Below are 17,755 nucleotides of genomic sequence, written 5' to 3' on the forward strand. Positions count from 1 at the left end.
ACAGGCACTAGGAAACACACTGAGAAACCAGAGTAAAAGATTCTCCTACAAACCGTTCCCTATTTGCTAAATGAACGAAGTCTCCCCAGATGCTCATTTCTGAGAGATAATTTTGTGTGAAAGCCGTCCTTCACCTAGCATGTTGGGAACACAAAGTTTCTATTCAGTTGCATAATCCACTCCATATATATATATAAGGGGAAGTACTAGCTCCAACTCGGTTTTACAGTGAAAATTGCAGGAACTTCAAACCGGCACTAGGAAACACACTGAGAAACCAGAGTAAAAGTTTCTCATGCAACCCGTTCCCTTTTTGCTAGATGAACGAACGACTATCCACATGCTCATTTCTGAGAGATAATTGTGTGGGAAAGCCGTCCTTTACCTAGCTTGTTGGGAACACAAAGTTTCTTTTAATTTGCAAACTCCACTCCATACATATATATGATTAGGTACCAGCTCCAACACTGTTTTACAGTGAAAACTGCAGGAACTTTAAACCGGCACTAGGAAACACTCTGAGAAAAAAGAGTAAAAATTTCTCCTGCAACCCATTCCATTTTTGCTTGATAAACGAATATCTCTCCACATGCTCAGTTCTGAGAGATAATTGTGAGTGAAAGCCGTCCTTCACCTTGCTTATTGGGAACACAAAATTTCTTTTCAATTGCAAACTCCAATCCATAGATATATATGGGGAGGTACTAGCTCCAACTCGGTTATACAGTGAAAACAGCAGTAATTTAAAACAGGAACTAGGAAACAAGCTGAGAAACCAGAGTAAAAGTTTCTCATGCAACCCGTTCCCTTTGTGCAAGGTGAACGAACGACTCTCCTCATGCTCATTTCTGAGAGATAAGTTTGTGTGAAAGCAGACATTCACATAGCTTGTTGTGTCAAAAAGTTTCATTTCACTTGCAAACTCCACTCCATACATATATATGGGGAGTTACTAGCTCCAACTCGGTTTTACAGTGAAATCTGCAGGAACTTCAAGCAGGCACTAGGAAACACACTGAGAAACCAGAGTAAAAGGTTCTCCTGCAACCCGTTCCCTTTTTGCTAAATGAACGAAAGTCTACCCAGATGCTCAGTTCTGAGAGATAACTGTGTGTGAAAGCCGTCCTTCACCTAGCTTGTTGGGAACACAAAGGTTCTTTTGGGTTGCATACTCCACTCCATACATATATAAGGGGAGGTACTAGCTCCAACTCGATTTAACAGTGAAAACTGCAGGAACTTCAAACCGGCACTAGGAAACACACTGAGAATCCAGAGTAAAAGTTTCTCTTGCAATCCATTCCATTTGTGCTTGATGAACGAACGTCTCTCCACATGCTCAGTTCTGAGAGATAAGTGTGTGTGAAAGCCGTCCTTCACCTAGTTTGTTGGGAACACAAATTTTCTTTTACGTTGCAAACTCCACTCCATACATATATATGGGGAGGTACTAGCACCAACTCGGTTTTACAGTGAAAACAGCAGGAACTTCAAACCGCCACTAGGAAACACAGTGAGAATCCAGAGAAGAAGTTTCTCCTGCAACCCGTTCCCTGGGTGCTAGATGAACGAACGACCCTCTTCATGCTCAGTTCTGAGAGATAAGTGTGTGTGAAAGGGATCCTTCAACTAGCTTGTTGGGAACACAAAGTATCTTTTCAGTTGCATACTCCACTCCATACATATATAAGGGGAGGTACTAGCTCCAACTGTGTTTTACAGTGAAAAGTGCAGGAACTTCAAACCGGCACTAGGAAACACAATGAGAACCAGAGTAATAGTTTCCCTGCATCCCGTTCCCTTTGTGCTAGATGAACGAACGACTCTCCACATGCTCAGTTCTGAGAGATAAGTGTGTGTGAAAGCCGTCCTTCACCGAGCTTGATGGGAACACAAAGTTTCTATTCACTTGAAACTCCACTCCATACATATATATGGGGAGGTACTAGCTCCAACACGGTTTTACAGTGAAAACTGCAGGAATTTCAAACCGGCACTAGGAAACACATTGAGAAATTAGAGTAAAAGTTTCTCCTGCTTCTCGTTCCCTTTGAGCTAAATGAACGAAATTCTCTCCACATGCTCAGTTCTCAGAGAAATGTTTGTGATAAAGCCGTCCTTCACCTAGCTTGTTGGGAACAAAAAGTATGTTTTCAGTTGCATACACCACTCCATACATATATATGAGGAAGTACTAGATCCAACTCGATTTTACAGTGAAAACAGCAGGAACTTCAAAAAGGCACTAGGAAACACACTAAGAAACCAGAGTAAAAGTTTCTCTGCAACCCTTTCCCTTAGTGCTATATGATCGAACGTCTCTCCACATGCTCATTTCTGTGAGAGAAGTGCGTGTGAAAGCCGTCCTACACCTAGCTTGTTGGGAACACAAAGTTTCTTTTAACTTGCAAACTCCACTCCATACATATATATGGGGAGGTACCAGCTCCAAAACGGTTTTACAGTGAATACTGCAGGAACTTCAAACCGGCACTAGGAAACAAACTGAGAAACCAGAGAAAAGATTCTCCTGCAACCCGTTCCATTTGTGCTAGATGAACGAACGACCCTCCTCATGCTCAGTTCTGAGAGATGAGTGTGTGTGAAAGCCGTCCTTCAACTAGCTTGTTGTTAACACAAAGTTTCTTTTAAGTGGCATACACCACTCCATACATATATAAGGGGAGGTACTTGCTCCAACTCGGTTTTACAGTGAATAATGCAGGAACTTCAAACCGGCACTAGGAAACACAGTGAGAACCAGAGTAAAAGTTTCCCTGCAAAACGTTCCCTTTGTGATAGATGAACGAACGCCTCTCCACATGCTCAGTTCTCAGAGATATGTCTGTGTTAAAGCCGTCCTTCAGCTAGCTTGTTGGGAACACAAAGTTTCTTTTCAGTTGCATATTCCACTCCATACATATGTAAGGGGAGGTACTAGCTCCAACTCAATGTTACAGTGAAAAGTGCAGGAACTTCAAACCGGCACTAGGAAACACAGTGAGAACGAGAGTACAAGTTTCCCTGCAAACCGTTCCCTTTGTGATAGATGAACGAACGACTCTCCACATGCTCAATTCTGAGAGATAAATGTGTGTGAAAGAAGTCATTCACCTAGCATGTTGGGAAAACAAAATTTCTTTTCAGTTACACACTACACACCATACATATATATGGGGAGGTACTAGCTCCAACCCGGTTTTACAGTGAAAACTGCAGGAACTTCATACCGGCACTAGGAAACACAGTGAGAACCAGAGTAAAATTTCTCTTGCAACCCGTTCCCTTTGTGCTAGTGAACGTACTACTATCCACATGCTCAGTTCTGAGAGATAAGTGTGTGTTAAAGCCGTCCTTCACCTAGCTTGTTGGGAACACAAAGATTCTTTTCAATTGCATACTCCACTCCATACATATGTATTCGGAGGTACAAGCTCCAACTCGATTTTACAGTGAAAACTGCATGAACTTCAAACCTAAACTAGGAAACATACTGAGAATCCAGTGTAAAAGTTTCACCTGAAACCCTTTCCCTTTGTGCTAGATGAATGAACGTCTCTCCACATGCTCAGATCTGAGAGGTAAGTGTGTGTGAAAGCTGTCCTTCATATAGCTTGTTGGGAACACAAAGATTCTTTTCAATTTCATACTCCACTCCTTACATATATATGGGGAGTTATTAGCTCCAACTCGGTTTTACAGTGAAAACTGCAGAAACTTCAACCCGGCACAAGGAAACACAGTGAGAACAAGAGTAAAACTTTTTCCTGCAACCCGTTCCCTACGTGCTAGATGAACGAACAACTCTCCACATGCTCAGTTCTGAGAGAGAAGTGCATGTGAAAGCTGTCCTTCACCTAGCTTGTTGGGAACACAAAGTTTCTTTTCAATTGCATACTCCACTCCATACATATGTATTCGGAGGTACAAGCTCCAACTCGATTTTACAGTGAAAACTGCATGAACTTCAAACCTAAACTAGGAAACATACTGAGAATCCAGTGTAAAAGTTTCACCTGAAACCCTTTCCCTTTGTGCTAGATGAATGAACGTCTTTCCACATGCTCAGATCTGAGAGGTAAGTGTGTGTGAAAGCTGTCCTTCATATAGCTTGTTGGGAACACAAAGATTCTTTTCAATTTCATACTCCACTCCTTACATATATACGGGGAGTTATTAGCTCCAACTCGGTTTTACAGTGAAAACTGCAGAAACTTCAACCCGGCACAAGGAAACACAGTGAGAACAAGAGTAAAACTTTTTCCTGCAACCCGTTCCCTATGAGCTAGATGAACGAACAACTCTCCACATGCTCAGTTCTGAGAGAGAAGTGCATGTGAAAGCTGTCCTTCACCTAGCTTGTTGGGAACACAAAGTTTCTTTTCAATTGCATACTCCACTCCATACATATATATGGGGTGGTACTAGCTCCAACTCGGTTTTACAGTGAAAACTGCAGGAACTTATAACCGGCACTAGGAAACACAGTGAGAAACAAGAGTAAAAGTTTCTCCTGCAACCCGTTCCATTTGTGATTGATGAACGAAAAAATCTCCACATCCTCAGTTCTGAGAGAGATTTGCGAGTGAAAGCCGTCCTTCACCTAGCTTGTTGGGAACACAAAGTTTCTTTTAAGTTGCAAAATCCACTCCATACATATATATGGGGAGGTCCCATCTCCAAAACGGTTTTACAGTGAAAACTACAGGAACTTCAAACGGGCACTAAGAAACACACTGAGAAACCAGAGTAAAATTTCTCCTGCTTCACTTTCCATGTGTGCTAAATGAACGAAATTCTCTCCACATGCTCAGTTCTGAGAGATAAGTGAGTGGGAAAGCCGTTCTTCACCTAGCTTGTTGGGAACACAAAGATTCTTTTCAATTGCCTACTCCACTCCATACATATGTATTCGGAGGTAATAGCTCCAACTCCGTTTTACAGTGAAAACTGCAGGAATTTCAATCCTAAACAAGGAAACAAACTGAGAAACCAGAGTAAAAGTTTCAACTGCAACCCGTTCCCTTTGTGCTAGATGAACGAACGTCTCTCCACATGCTCAGATGTGAGAGGTAAGTGTGGGTGAAAGCCGTTCTTCACATATCTTGTTGGGAACACAAAGATTCTTTTCAATTGCATGCTCCACTCTATACATATATTTGGGTAGGTACAAGCTCCAACTCTGTTTTACAATTAAATCTGCAGGAACTTCCAACCTGAACTAGGAAACACACTGAGAAAACAGAGAAAAAGTATCTCATGCAACCCTTTCCCTTTGTGCTAGATGAACGAACGTCCCTCCACATGCTCAGTTCTGAGAGATAAGTGTGTGTGAAAGCCGTCCTTCTCCAAGCTTGTTGGGAACACAAAGTTTCTTTTAAGTTGCAAACACCAATCCATACATATATATGGGGAAGTACTAGCTCCAAATCTGTTTTACAGTGAAAACTGCAGGTACTTCAATCCGAAACTAGGAAACACAGTGAGAAATTAGAGTAAAAGTTTCTCCTGCTTCCCGTTTCTTTGAGCTAGATGAACGAACGTATCTCCACATGCTCAGTTCACAGAGATATGTTGTTTTAAAGCCGTCCTTCAACTAGCATGTTGGGAACACAAAGATTCTTTTGAGTTGCATATTCCACTCCATACATATATATGGGGAAATGCTATCTCCAACTCGGTTTTACAGTGAAAAATGCAGGAACTTCAAACCGGCACTAGGAAACTGAGAAACCAGAGTAAAAGTTTCTCATGCAAACCGTTCCTTTGTGCTAGATGAACGAACAACTCTCCACATGCTCAGTTCTGAGAGGTAAGTGCGTGTGAAAGCCGTCCTTCACATAGCTTGTTGGGAAAACAAAGTTTCTTTTAAGTGGCAAATTCCACTCCATACATATATATGGGGAGGTACTATCTCAAAAACGGTTTTACAGTGAAAACTGCAGGAACTTCAAACCGGAACTAGGAAACACACTGAGAAACCAGAGTAAAAGTTTCTCCTGCTTACCTTTCCGTTTGTGCTTGATGAACGAAAGTTTCTCCTCATGCTCAGTTCTGAGAGGTAAGTGTGTTTGAAAGCCGTCCTTCACCTAGGTTGTTGGGAACACAAAGATTCTTTTCAATTGCTTACTCCACTCCATATATATATATGGGCAGGTACTAGCTCCAACTCGGTTTTACAGTGAAACTTGCAGGAACTTCAAACCTGAACTAGGAAACACACTGAGAATCCAGAGTAAAAGATTCTCCTGCAACCCGTTCACTTTGTGCTAGATGAACGAACGACTCTCCACATGCTCAGTTCTGAGAGAAAAGTGTGTGTGAAAGCCATACTTCACCTAGATTGTTGGGAACACATAGTTTCTTTTAAGTGGCAAACACTAATCATACATATATATTTGGAGGTACTAGCTCCAACTCGGTTTTACAGTGAAAACTGCAGGATCTTCAAACCGGCACTAGGAAAAACAGTGAGAAACAAGAGTAAAAGTTACCCCTGCAACACGTTCCTTTAGTGCTAGTTGAACAAACTACTCTCCAAATGCTCAGTTCTGAGAGAGATGTGCGTGTGAAAGCCGTCCTTCAACTAGATTGTTGGGAACACAAAGTTTCTTTTCAATTGCAAACTCCACTCCATACATAAACATTTGGAGGTACTAGCTCCAACTCGGTTTTACAATGAAACTGCTGGAACTTCAAACCTAAACTAGGAAACACACTGAGAAACCAGATTAAAAGTTTCTCATGATTCCCTAACCGTTTGTGCTAGATGAACAAAAGTCTCTCCAAATGCTCAGCTCTGAGAGATAAGTGTGTGTGAAAGCCGTCCTTCATATATCTTGTTGGGAACACAAAGATTCTTTTCAATTGCATACTGCACTCCATACATATATAAGGGGAAGTACTAGCTCCAACTCGGTTTTACAGTGAAAATTGCAGGAACTTCAAACCGGCACTAGGAAACACACTGAGAAACCAGAGTAAAAGTTTCTCATGCAACCCGTTCCCTTTTTGCTAGATGAACGAACGACTATCCACATGCTCATTTCTGAGAGATAATTGTGTGGGAAAGCCGTCCTTTACCTAGCTTGTTGGGAACACAAAGTTTCTTTTAATTTGCAAACTCCACTCCATACATATATATGATTAGGTACCAGCTCCAACACTGTTTTACAGTGAAAACTGCAGGAACTTTAAACCGGCACTAGGAAACACTCTGAGAAAAAAGAGTAAAAATTTCTCCTGCAACCCATTCCATTTTTGCTTGATAAACGAATATCTCTCCACATGCTCAGTTCTGAGAGATAATTGTGAGTGAAAGCCGTCCTTCACCTTGCTTATTGGGAACACAAAATTTCTTTTCAATTGCAAACTCCAATCCATAGATATATATGGGGAGGTACTAGCTCCAACTCGGTTATACAGTGAAAAGAGCAGTAATTTAAAACAGGAACTAGGAAACAAGCTGAGAAACCAGAGTAAAAGTTTCTCATGCAACCCGTTCCCTTTGTGCAAGGTGAACGAACGACTCTCCTCATGCTCATTTCTGAGAGATAAGTTTGTGTGAAAGCAGACATTCACATAGCTTGTTGTGTCAAAAAGTTTCATTTCACTTGCAAACTCCACTCCATACATATATATGGGGAGTTACTAGCTCCAACTCGGTTTTACAGTGAAATCTGCAGGAACTTCAAGCAGGCACTAGGAAACACACTGAGAAACCAGAGTAAAAGGTTCTCCTGCAACCCGTTCCCTTTTTGCTAAATGAACGAAAGTCTACCCAGATGCTCAGTTCTGAGAGATAACTGTGTGTGAAAGCCGTCCTTCACCTAGCTTGTTGGGAACACAAAGGTTCTTTTGGGTTGCATACTCCACTCCATACATATATAAGGGGAGGTACTAGCTCCAACTCGATTTAACAGTGAAAACTGCAGGAACGTCAAACCGGCACTAGGAAACACACTGAGAATCCAGAGTAAAAGTTTCTCTTGCAATCCATTCCATTTGTGCTTGATGAACGAACGTCTCTCCACATGCTCAGTTCTGAGAGATAAGTGTGTGTGAAAGCCGTCCTTCACCGAGCTTGATGGGAACACAAAGTTTCTATTCACTTGAAACTCCACTCCATACATATATATGGGGAGGTACTAGCTCCAACACGGTTTTACAGTGAAAACTGCAGGAATTTCAAACCGGCACTAGGAAACACATTGAGAAATTAGAGTAAAAGTTTCTCCTGCTTCTCGTTCCCTTTGAGCTAAATGAATGAAATTCTCTCCACATGCTCAGTTCTCAGAGAAATGTTTGTGATAAAGCCGTCCTTCACCTAGCTTGTTGGGAACAAAAAGTATGTTTTCAGTTGCATACACCACTCCATACATATATATGAGGAAGTACTAGATCCAACTCGATTTTACAGTGAAAACAGCAGGAACTTCAAAAAGGCACTAGGAAACACACTAAGAAACCAGAGTAAAAGTTTCTCTGCAACCCTTTCCCTTAGTGCTATATGATCGAACGTCTCTCCACATGCTCATTTCTGTGAGAGAAGTGCGTGTGAAAGCCGTCCTACACCTAGCTTGTTGGGAACACAAAGTTTCTTTTAAGTTGCAAACTCCACTCCATACATATATATGGGGAGGTACCAGCTCCAAAACGGTTTTACAGTGAATACTGCAGGAACTTCAAACCGGCACTAGGAAACAAACTGAGAAACCAGAGAAAAGATTCTCCTGCAACCCGTTCCATTTGTGCTAGATGAACGAACGACCCTCCTCATGCTCAGTTCTGAGAGATGAGTGTGTGTGAAAGCCGTCCTTCAACTAGCTTGTTGTTAACACAAAGTTTGTTTTAAGTGGCATACACCACTCCATACATATATAAGGGGAGGTACTTGCTCCAACTCGGTTTTACAGTGAATAATGCAGGAACTTCAAACCGGCACTAGGAAACACAGTGAGAATATAGAGTAAGTTTCTCCTGCTTCCCGTTCCCTTTGAGCTATATGATCGAACGTTTCTCCACATGGTCAGTTCTGAGAGATAAGTGAGTTTGAAAGCCGTCCTTCACCTAGCTTTTTGGGAAAACAAAGTTTATTTTCAGTTGCAAACACCACTCCAAACATATATATGGGGAGGTAATAGCTCCAACTCGGTTTTACAGTGAAAACTGCAGGAACTTCAAACCGGCTCTAGGAAACACACTGAGAAGCCAGAGTAAATGTTTCTCCTACAACCCGTTCCCTTTGTGCTACATGAACGAACTTCTTTCCAGATGCTCAGTTCTGAGAAATAATTGTGTGTGAAAGCCATTCTTCACAATGCTTAATGGGAACACAAAGTTTGTTTTCAGTACCAAACTCCAATCCGTAGATATATATGGGGAGGCAAAAGCTCCAACTCGGTTTTACAGTGAAAACTGTAGGAACTTCAAAACGGCACTAGGAAACACACCAAGAAACCAGAGTAAAAGTTTCTCCAGCAACTCATTCCCTTTGTGCTTGTTGAACGAACGTCTCTCCACATACCCAGTTCTGAGAGTAAAGTGTGTGTGAAAGCTGTACTTCACCTAGCTTGTTGGGAACACAAAGTTTCTTTTCCGTTGCAAACTCCACTCCATACATATATAAGGGGAGGTACCAGATCCAACCCGGTTTTACAGTGAAAACTGCAGGAACTTCAAACCGGCACTAGGAAACACACTGAGAAACCAGAGTACAAGTTTATCCAGCAACCCATTCTTTTGTGCTTGATGAACGAACGTCTCACCACATGCTCAGTTCTGAGATATATTGTTTGTGAAAGCCGTCCTTCAACTAGCTTGTTGGGAATACAAAGTTTCTTTTCCGTTGCAAACTCCACTCCATACATATGTAAGGGAAGGTACCAGATCCAACTCGGTTTTACAGTGAAAACTGCAGGAACTTCAAACCGGCACAAGGAAAAACAGTGATAAACCAGAGTAAAAGTTTCTCCTGCATCCTGTTCCCTTTGTGCTAGGTGAACCAACTTCTCTCCACATGCTCAGTTTTAAGAGAACAGTGTGTGTGAAAGCAGTCCTTCACCTATCTTATTGGGAACACAAAGGTTCTTTTCAGTTTCAAACTCCATTACATTCATATATGTGGGGAGGTACTAGCTCCAACTCGGTTTTACAGTGAAAACTGCAGGAACATCAAACCGGCACTAGGAAACACACTGAGATACCAGAGTTAAAGTTTCTCCTACAACCCGTTCCCTTTGTGCTACATGAACGAACGTCTTTCCACATGCTCTGTTCTGAGAGATAAGTGTGTGTGAAAACCGTTCTTCATATTGCTTGATGGGAACACAAAGTTTGTTTTCATTACCAAACTCCAATCCATACATACATATGGGGAGGTAAAAGCTCCAACTCGGTTTTACAGTTAAAACTGCAGGAACTTCAAAACGGAACTAGGAAACAAACTGTGAAAGAAGAGTAAAAGTATCTCCTGCAACCCGATCCCCTTTTGCAAGATGATCGAACGAATCTCCTCATACTCAGTTCTGAGAGATAATTGTGTGTGAAAGCCGTACTTCACCTATCTTGTTGGAAACACAATGTTTCTTTTCAGTTTCAAATTTGACAACATTCATATATGTGGGGAGGTACTAGCTCCAACTCGGTTTTACAGTGAAAACTGCAGGAACTTCAAACCGGAACTAGGAAACACACTGAGAAACCAGAGTAACAGTTTCACCTGCAACACGTTCCCTTTTTGCAAAATGAACGAACGACTCTCCTCATGCTCAGTTCTGAGAGATAAGTGTGTGTGAAAGCCGTCCTTCAACTAGCTTGTTGGGAACACAAAGTTTCTTTTCATTTGCAAACTCCAATCCATACATATACATGAGGAGGTACCAGCTCCAACTCGGTTTTACAGTGAAAACTGTAGGAATATCAAACCGGCACTAGGAAACACAGTGAGAATATAGAGTAAGTTTCTCCTGCTTCCCGTTCCCTTTGAGCTAAATGATCGAACGTCTCTCCTCATGTTCAGTTCTGAGAGATAAGTGTGTTTGAAAGCCGCCCTTCACCTAGCTTGTTGAGAACACAAAGTTTATTTTCAGGTGCAAACTCCACTCCATACATATATATGGGGGGGTAATAGCTCCAACTCGGTTTTACAGTGAAAACTGCAGGAACTTCAAACCGGCAATAGGAAACACAGTGAGAAGCAGAGTAAAAGTTTCTCCGGCAAAGTGTTCCCTTGGTACTAGTGAACAAAAGACTCTCCACATGCTCAGTTATGAGAGATAAGTGTGTGTGAAAGCCGTCTTTCACCAAGCTCGTTTGGAACACAAAGTTTCTTTTCAGTTGCAAACTCCAATCCATACATATACATGAGGAGGTTCCAGCTCCAAGTCGGTTTTACAGTGAAAAATGTAGGAATTTCAAACCGGCACTAGGAAACACACTGAGAAACCAGAGTAAATGTTTCCCCTACAACCCGTTCCATTTGTGCTACATGAACGAACGTCTTTCCACCTGCTCAGTTCTGAGAGATAATTCTGTGTGAAAGCCGTTCTTCACCTTGCTTGTTGGGAACACAAAGTTTCTTTCAGTTGCAAACTCCACTCCATACATACATATGGGGAGGTAAAAGCTCCAACTCGGTTTTACAGTGAAAAAAGTAGGAACTTCAAAACGGCACTAGGAAACACACCGTGAAACCAGAGTAAAAGTTTCTCCAGCAACCCATTCCCTTTGTGCTTGATGAACGAACGTCTCTCCACATGCCCAGTTCTGAGAGTTAAGTGTGTGTGAAAGCCGTCTTTCACATAACATGTTGGGAATACAAAGTTTCTTTTCCTTTGCAAACTCCAATCCATACATATATTAGGGGAGGTACCAGATCCAACAAGTTTTTACAGTGAAAACTGCAGGAACTTCAAACCGGCACTAGGAAACACAGTGATAAACCAGAGTAAAAGTTTCTCCTACATCCTGTTCCCTTTGTGCTAGGTGAACCAACTTCTCTCCACATGCTCAGTTCTAAGAGATCAGTGTGTGTGAAAGCCGTCCTTCACCTATCTTATTGGGAACACAAAGTTTCTTTTAAGTTTCAAACTCCATTACATTCATATATGTGGGGAGGTACTAGCTCCTACTCGGTTTTACAGTGAAAACTGCAGGAACATCAAACCGGCACTAGGAAACACACTGAGAAACCAGAGATAAAGTTTCTCCTGCATCCCATTCCATTTGTGCTAGATGAACGAACGACTCCCCACATGCTCAGTTCTGAGAGTTAAGTGTGTGTGAAAGCCGTCCTTCACCTAGCTTGTTGGGAACACAAAGTTTCTTTTACGTTGCCAACTCCACTCCATACATATATATGGCGAGGTAGTAGTTCCAACTCGGTTTTACAGTGAAAACTGCAGGAACTTCAAACCGGCACTTGGAAACACAGTGAGAACCAGAGTAAAAGTTTCTCCTGCAACCTGTTCCCTTTGTGCTAGGTGAACAAACTTCTTTCCACATGCTCAGTTCTAAGATATCAGTGTGTGTGAAAGCCGTCCTTCATCTATCTTATTGGGAACACAAAGTTGCTTTCCAGTTTATTCTCCACTCCATTCATATATATGGGGAGGTACTAGCTCAACTCGGTTTAACAGTGAATACTGCAGAAAATTCAAAACGGCACAAGGAAACACACTGAGAAAACAGAGAAAAGATTATCCTGCAACCGGTTCCCTTTGTGCTAAATGAACGAACATCTCTCCACATGGTCAGTTCTGAGAGATAAGTGTGTGTGAAAGCTGTCCTTCATCTATGTTGTTGGGAACACAAAGTTTCTTTTCAGTTGCAAAATCCACTCAATAAATATATATGGGGAGGTTCTAGCCCCAACTCGGTTTTACAGTGAAAACTGCAGGAACTTCAAACCGGAACTAGGAAACAAACTTAGAAAACAGAGAAAAAGTTTCTCCTGCAACCCGTTCCCTTTGTGCAAGATGAATGAACAACTCTACTCATGCTCAGTTCTGAGAGAAATGTGTGTATGTAAGCAGTCCTTCACATAGCTTGTTGGGAACTCAAACTTTCTTTTCACTTGCAAACTCCACTCCATACATATATATGGGGAGGTACTAGCTCCAACCCGATTTTACAGTGAAAACTGCAGGAACTTCAAACCGGCACTAGGAAACACAGTGAGAATCCAGTGTAATAGTTAATCCTGCTTCCCGTTCCCTTTGAGCTAGATGAACGAACTTCTCTCCACATGCTCAGTTCTGAGAGATACGTGTGTGTGAAAGCCATCCTTCACCTATCTTGTTGGGAACACAAAGTTTGTTTTCAGTTGCAAACTCCACTCCATAAATATATATGGGGTGGTACTAGCCCCAACTTTATTTTACAGTGAAAACTGCAGTAACTTCAAACCGGAACTAGGAAACAACCTGAGAAACCAGAGTAAAAGATTCCCCTGCAACCCGTTCCCTTTGTGCTAGATGAACCAACGAGTCTCCAAATGCTCAGATCTGAGAGATAAGTGTGTGTGAAAGCCATACTTCATCTACCATTTTGGGAAAACAAAGATCCTTTTAAGTTGCCAACTCCACTCCATACATATATATGTGGAGGTACTTGCTCCAACACGGTTTTACAGTGAAAACTGCAGGAACTTCAACCCGGCACTAGGAAACACACTAAGATAACACAGTAATAGTTACTCTTGCAAAACGTTCCCTTTGTGCTAAACGAACGAACTTCTCTCCACATGCTCAGTTCTGAGATATACGTGTGTTTGAAAGCCGTCCTTCATCTATCTTGTTGGGAACACAAAGTTTCTTTTCAGTTGCAAACTCCACTCAATAAATATATATGGGGAGGTACTAGCCCCAACTCGGTTTTACAGTGAAAACTGCAGGAACTTCAAACAGGAACTAGGAAACAAACTTAGAAAACAGAGAAAAAGTTTCTCCTGCAACCCGTTCCCTTTGTGCAAAATGAACGAACAACTCTACTCATGCTAAGTTCTGAGAGAAAAGTGTGTATGTAAGCAGTCCTTCACATAGCTTGTTGGGAACTCAAACTTTCTTTTCACTTGCAAACTCCACTCCATACATATATATGGGGAGGTACTAGCTCCAACTCGATTTTACAGTGAAAACTTCAGGAACTTCAAACCGGCACTAGGAAACACAGTGTGAATCCAGTGTAATAGATTCTTCTGCTTCCCGTTCCCTTTGAGCTAGATGAACGAAATTCTCTCCACATGCTCAGTTCTGAGAGATACGTGTGTGTGAAAGCCATACTTCACATAACTTGTTGGGAACACAAAGATTCTTTTCAGTTGCAAACTCCACTCCATACATACATATGGGGAGGTACTAGCCCCAACTCGGTTTTACAGTGAAAACTGCAGGAACTTCAAACAGGAACTAGGAAACAAACTGAGAAACCAGAGATAAAGTTTCTCCTGAAACCCATTCCTTTTGTGCAAGATGAACAAAAGACTCTCCTCATGCTAAGTTCTGAGAGATATGTGTATTTGAACGCAGTACTTCACCTTGCTTGTTGGGAACACAAAGTTTCTTTTCACTTGCAAACTCCACTCCATACATATATATGGGGAGGTACTAGCTCCAACTCGGTTTTACAGTGAAAACTGCAGGAACTTCAAACCGGCACTAGAAAACACAGTGAGAAAATTGAGTAAATGTTTCTCATGCTTAGTGTTCCCTTTGAGCTAAATGAATGAAAGTCTCTCCACATGCTCAGTTCTCAGAGATAAGTTTGTGTTAAAGCCGTCCTTCAACTAGATTGTTGGGAACACAAAGTTTCTTTTCATTTGCATACTCCACTCCATACATATATATGGGGAAGTACTAGCTCCAACACGGTTTTACAGTGAAAACAGCAGGAAATTCAAAAAGGCACTAGGAAACACACTGAGAAACCAGAGTAAAAGTTTCTCCTACAAACCGTTCCCTTTGTGCTAGATGAACGAACGTCCCTCCACATGCTCAGTTCTGACAGATAAGTGTGTGTGAAAGCCGTCCTTCACCTAGCTTGTTGGGAACACAAAGTTTCTTAACAGTTGCAAACACAACTCCATACATATATATGGGGAGGTACTAGCTTCAACTCGGTTTGACAGTGAAAACTGCAGGAAATTCAAACCGGCACAAGGAAACACAGTGAGACACCAGAGTAAAAGTTTCTCCTGCTTCCTGTTCAATTTGAGCTAGATGAACGAACTTCACTCCACATGCTCAATTCTGAGATATACGTGTGTGTGAAAGCCGACCTTCACCTATCTTGTTGGTAACACAAATTTTCTTTTCAGTTGCAAACACCACTCCATAAATATATATGGGGAGGTATTAGCTCTACCTCGGTTTTACAGTGAAAACTGCAGGAAATTCAAAACAGCACTGGGAAACAAGTGAGAATTTAGTGTAATAGTTTCCCTTGCTTCCCGTTCCAGTTGAGCTAAATGATAGTACGTCTCACCACATGCTCAGTTCTGAGAGATAAGTGTGTGTGAAGCCATCCTTCACCTAGCTTGTTGGGAACACAAAGTTTTTTTTCAGTTGCAAACTCCACTCCATACATATATATGGGGAGGTAATAGCTCCAACTTGGTTTTACAGTGAAAACTGCAGGAACTTCAAACTGGCACTAGGAAACACAGTGAGAACCAGAGTAAAAGTTTCTCCTGCAAACTGTTCCCTTTGTGCTAGTGAACGAACGACTCTCCACATGCTCAGTTCTGAGAGATAAGTGTGTGTGAAAGCCGTCTTTCACCTATCTTGTTGGGAACACTAAGTTTCTTTTCAGTTTCAAACACCGTTACATTCATATATGTGGGGAGGTACTAGCTCCAACTCGGTTTTACAGTGAAAACTGCAGGAACATCAAACCGGCACTAGGAAACACACTGAGAAGCCAGAGTTAAAGTTTCTCCTGCAACCCATTCCACTTGTGCTAGATGAAAGAACGACTCTCCACATGCTCAGGTCTGAGAGATAAGTGTGTGTGAAAGGAGTAATTCACCTAGCTTTTTGGGAACACATAGTTTCATTTCAGTTGGAAACTCCACTCCATACATATATATGGGGAGATCCTAGCTCCAACTCGGTTTTACAGGGATAACTGTAGGAAGTTCAAACCGGCACTAGGAAACACACTGAGAAACCAGTAAAAGTTTCAACAGCAAACCATTCTGTTTGTGCTAGATTAACGAACGACTCTCCACATGCTCATTTCTGAGAGATAAGTGTGTGTGATTGCCGTCCTTCACCTATCTTGTTGGGAACACAAAGTTACTATTACGTTGCAAACGGCACTCCATACATATATAAGGGGAGGCACTAGCTCCAACTCGGTTTTACAGTGAAAAATGCAGGAACTTCAAACCGGCACTAGGAAACACAGTGAGAAACCAGAGTAATAGTTTCTCCTGCTTCCCGTTCCTTTTGAGCTAGATGAACGAACTTCTCTCCACATGCTCAGTTCTGAGAGATACGTGAGTGTGAAAGCCGTCCTTCACCTATCTTGTTGGGAACACAAAGTTTCTTTTCAGTTGCAAAATCCACTGCATAAATATATATGGGGAGGTACTAGCTCCAACTCGATTTTGCAGTGAAAACTGCAGGAAATTCAAACCGGAACTAGGAAAGAAACTGAGAATCCAGAGTAAAAGATTCCCCTGCAACCCGTTCCATTTGTGCTAGATGAACGAACGAGTCTCCAAATGCTCAGTTCTGAGAGATAAGTGTGTGTGAAAGCCGTCCTTCAACTAGCATTTTGGGAACACAAAGTTTCTTTTAAGTTGCCAACTCCCCTCCATACATATATATGGGGAGGTACAAGCTCCAACCCGGTTTTACAGTGAAAACTGCAGGAACTTCAACCCGGCACTAGGAAACACACTGAGAAAACAGAGTAATAGTTCCTCCTGCAACCCGTTCCCTTTGTGTTAAATGAATGAACTTATATCCTCATGCTCAGTTCTGAGAGATATGTGTGTGTGAAAGCTGTTCTTCATCTATCTTGTTGGGAACACAAAGTTTCTTTTCAGTTGCAAACTCCACTCCATAAATATATATGGGGAGGTACTAACTCCAACTCGGTTTTACAGTGAAAACTGCAGGAACTTCCAACCGGAACTAGGAAACAAACTGAGAAACCAGAGTAAAAGTTTCCCCTGCAACCCGTTCCCTTTTTGCAAGATGAACAAACGACTCTCCTCATGCTCAGTTCTGAGAGATAATTGTTTGTGAATGCCGTTCTTCACATCGCTTGATGGGAACACAAAGTTTCTTTTCAGTAGCAAACACCAATCCATACATATATATAGGGAGGTACCAGCCCCAACTCGCTTTTACAGTGAAAACTGTAGGAATATCATACCGGAACTAGGAAACACACTGAGAAACCAGAGTAAAAGTTTCACGTGCAACACGTTCCCTTTTTGCAAAATGAACGAACGACTCTCCTCATGCTCAGTTCTGAGAGATAAGTGTGTGTGAAAGCCGTCCTTCAACTAGCTTGTTGGGAACACAAAGTTTCTTTTCATTTGCAAACTCCAATCCATACATATACATGAGGAGGTACCAGCTCCAACTCGGTTTTACAGTGAAAACTGTAGGAATATCAAACCGGCACTAGGAAACACAGTGAGAATATAGAGTAAGTTTCTCCTGCTTCCCGTTCCCTTTGAGCTAAATGATCGAACGTCTCTCCTCATGGTCAGTTCTGAGAGATAAGTGTGTTTGAAAGC

This window comes from Camelus bactrianus, chromosome 24, assembly GCF_048773025.1.
Source record: "Camelus bactrianus isolate YW-2024 breed Bactrian camel chromosome 24, ASM4877302v1, whole genome shotgun sequence".
In the NCBI taxonomy this organism is placed as follows: domain Eukaryota; kingdom Metazoa; phylum Chordata; class Mammalia; order Artiodactyla; family Camelidae; genus Camelus; species Camelus bactrianus.